The sequence below is a fragment of the Trichosurus vulpecula genome, chromosome 3 (assembly GCF_011100635.1).
Source record: "Trichosurus vulpecula isolate mTriVul1 chromosome 3, mTriVul1.pri, whole genome shotgun sequence".
NCBI lineage: Eukaryota > Metazoa > Chordata > Mammalia > Diprotodontia > Phalangeridae > Trichosurus > Trichosurus vulpecula.
In genome coordinates this window covers 90,036,703-90,040,635 of record NC_050575.1, presented here as the reverse complement: position 1 = coordinate 90,040,635, position 3,933 = coordinate 90,036,703, and the positions used below count along the sequence as shown (strand labels likewise).

At 34.8% G+C, this 3,933-nt stretch overlaps 1 pseudogene; it reads right to left on the bottom strand.

Annotated features, from left to right (window-relative positions):
• Positions 1–2,932: 2,932 nt before the first annotated feature.
• Positions 2,933–3,729, bottom strand: LOC118842127 (annotated as a pseudogene).
• Between the last annotated feature and the right edge of the window lie 204 nt (positions 3,730–3,933).

Sequence of the window (3,933 nt, the reverse complement as noted above, 5' to 3'; positions counted from 1 at the left end):
GTGTCCACTAGTAAGCACCCCTTTCCCAGAATAGAGTCTCAGTCACTTATAACACTTCTCATAGGCTCCAGAAAGGGTCTCCAGAGGCATCCCTTCCCCATCAGCATCCACTCCTTCTCTGGCCATGCGTATAGCATTCTTCAATTTGTTTTTAAATGATAGGGTGATTTACATATTTTATTTTCTATTCTGTTAAACTGGGCCATTTATACTTTTCCAAATATTTGTCAATTTCGTTGGATTTTCAGTTTTATTGGCATGTTGCTTTAATTTCTTCTTTATTGGTTTTAAATTTAGTCTTTCATTTTCTTTCTTTTTAAAAAAACAAAGTATCCAGTGGTTTATCTATTTTATTGTGTTTTTTTTTAAATAAAAACCAACTCTCAGTTTATTACTTTTTTAATTTTTTTATTTTTTTACTTTCAATTTTGCTAATCCCCTCTTTGAGTCTAGAATTTCTGTTTTGGTATTTGGGGATTTTTAGTTTATTCTATTGTGGCTTTCTGTTTGTTTTTAGTTCTATGCCCATTCATTGATTAGCTCTTTCTTTCTTTTTTTTGATTTAAACTTTTAGAGATATAAATTTTTCTCTAAGTACTAATTTGTTTGTAAACAACCAATTTTGGTGTTTTGTCTAATTGCCACTATAATGAAATTATTGATCGTTTCTGCGATTTGTTTTTTGACCAAGTCATTCTTCAGGGTTAGATTATTTCATTTCCAATTAATCTTTAACCAATTCTTCAAAAGTCCTTTATTGAATTCGTATAATTTTTATTGCATTATGGTCTCTAAAGAGTTTATTTAATATTTTCTGCATTTGTTTCTGAGGTTTTTATGCCTTAGTAAATGGTTAATTTTTATGAAGCTACCATGTGAAGCTAAGAAAAAAGGTATATTACTTTCTATTCCCAGTCAATATTCTCTGGAAATTTATCATATCTAAATTTTCTAAAATTCTATTCATCTTTTTTCTTTTTTCTTATCTATTTTATGTTTAGATTTATCTAGTTCTGAGAGGGGAAATTTGAGGTATCCCCACTCAGTTTTATTGTCTATTTCCTCCTGTAACTCATTTAACTTTTCCTTCTAGAATTTGGATGCTATGTCATTTGGTGCATATATGTTTAGTACTGATATTAATTTGCTGTATATGATGCCTTTCAGCAAAATCTAATTTTCCTTCTTATCTCTTTTAAGTATATACGTTGCTTTTGCTTTGTCTGAGATCATGATAGTTACCACTGACTTTTTTTTAAACTTCAGCTGCAGCATAATATTCTCTCTCTCTCTCTCTCTCTCTCATGCACACACACACACACACACACACACACACACAAACACACACACACACAGACACCCCTATCTCTTTTATTGTGTTTTTTTTTACCACTAACTTCCTTAAGCTACCCTCTCTTTTATCATCCCTACCCTGACTTTTCTTAGACCCTTTCTCTTCCTCTTCCCTGTTGGGAAAAATAAGTTTCTATGCCCAGCTGTGTGTGTATACATACACATATTCATATGTATATGTAAATGTATATGTAAATGTGTGTGTATATTCTTCCCTCTGAACCAGTTCAGTTGAGAGTGAGGTTCAACCATTGCCTACTTCACTCCATTTCTCCTTCATTGTAAAAATGCTTCCTTGCACATCTCTTTTATATGAGATAACTTTCTCCATTCTTCCTCTTTCTTCCCCCTTCTTCCAGTATGTCCATCTTTCTCACCCTTCTCTTTCCTTTTGAGATCCTCCCAACACAACATGCACACACCCCAGCTCTCTGTCTAAGTAGATTCCTCTTAGTTCCCTAATGATGATAAAGTTTTTAGGTGTTACATGTATCAGTTTCCCATTTTAGAATGTAAACAGCTTAACCTTATTAAGGTCCTTTATGATTTCTAACTCATGTTTACCTTCCTGTGTCTGGATGTCAAATTTCCCATTCAGCTCTGGTTTTCTTATCCGGAAGTACTCTACTTTATGAATTGTCCATTTTCCCCTCCCATCCCCTTAAAATTATACTTAGCTTTCCTGAGTAAGTTGTTCTTAGTTGCAACTCCAGCACCTTTGGCTTCCAATATGTCATATACCAAGCCCACCACTGCTTTAATGTTGAAGCTGCTAAATCTTGTGTAATCCTTATTGTGAGCAATATTTAAATTATTTCTCTCTTGCTGCTTGCAGCATGTTCTCCTTAACCTGAGAGCTCTGGAACTTAGCTATAATATTCCTTGGAGTTTTCCTTTGGGAATTTCTTTTAGGAGATTGCTGGTAGATTCATTCATTTTCTATTTTACCATTTAATTCTAAGATATTGGAGCTGTTTTCCTTTAAAATTTCTTAAAATATGATATCTAGGTTCTTTTTTTGGTAGTGGCTTTCAGGTAGATCAATAATTCTTAAGCTATCTTTCCTCAATCTATTTTCCAGGTCAGTTATTTTTCCAATGAGGTAATTCACATTTTTTCCTACTTTTTCATTCTTTTAACTTTGTTTTATTGTTTCTTGATGTCTTGAGTTATTACCTTCCACTTGACCAATTCTATTTTTGAAGTAGTTATTTTCTTCAGTAAGGTTTTTGTATCCTTTATAATTTGGCCAGTTCTGATTTGTAAGTAATTATTTTCTTCAGTATACACACACACACATACATGCATGTATATATATATATATATATATATATATACACATACACTTACATACGCACATATATACATACATATGCATGTATATGTGTATATGTGTTAACATATATAGCTTCTTTTACCAAGCTGTTAATTCTCTTTGCATAATTTTCTTGCGTTATTTTCATTATTTTCCCCAATTTTTCTTCTATCACACGTATTTTCTTTTTAAAATAATTTTTACTCTTATTTTTTTAAAAAATAGATTTCTTTAGCTCTTCTTTTTTTAACTATTCCAAATATTTTAATGAGAGTTCTCTGGAAGGCATTTAAAACACCAGTTTTGCAGATAAACTCCATTGGAGAGAGAGAATACAGAATGCAGGTAGCCACAGAGCTGAGGAATTTTCTTGATTTGGGGCAGGATCTGAGAGTCCACTGTTTTCTGATCAGCCTTGAGCTGCTCTGTAATCTCATATTTCTCTTTTTGTGCGTCAAAAATCTCTCCTTCTTGGTGTCTAGGTTTACAGAGCCTCTTCTTCTTGAAGTAAGCATCAGTAAGATGATTTGGAATTTTTACACCTGAAAGGTTAACCCTGGTAGAGGTGGCAATGACAAATTTCTGATGGGTCCTTCTCAGAGGAACACAGTTGATGGTCAGAGGTCTAGTCACCAGTAGCAAGCCACTAGCCAGCTGCTTCAGGAAAACCACTCGCTTGCCCCTGTGGTGTCCAGTGAGAATGATCAGAACAGCGCCTGGCTTGATGCTAGCTCGAAGTCTCTCACATGCTAGCTGAAGGGCTTTTTGCCATGACTTAACAGCTTTCTAGGCACATCCTCAGTAGGGTAATACTGAGGCATTTTGCGAATCTTTACCATGCGGGTTCCTCCATTCTTATCACCACCAACTGGCTTTGAGATAGTAGCAGGCACCTTCTCTTTCTTTTTCATTTCAATCCGGGTTTTTGGTGCAGCATATTTCTGCTTGTACATGGCTCTCTGGGAATACATTGCAGACCTGGAGTATCTACCTATCCCTTGGGCCAGGACTGGGTTCTGACTGCAATGCTTTCGAGGCTTTTTCACCACCTTTTCAGCCATATCTTCCTTTTTGTTCTCTTTTTTTTTCCTTTTTGACCTTCTTTTCCTTTGGTTCCTTTGGGGGCTTTTTGTCTGCTATCTCAAGAGAAGGGAAAGACTTCTTTAGCTCTTCTAGGAATTCTTGTTGCCCCTTTGTCCACTCTGGCTTTTTTTTTAGGCTCAGCTTATAAATGTTTTCAAATCATTTTCCTCTTCTGAGTTTGT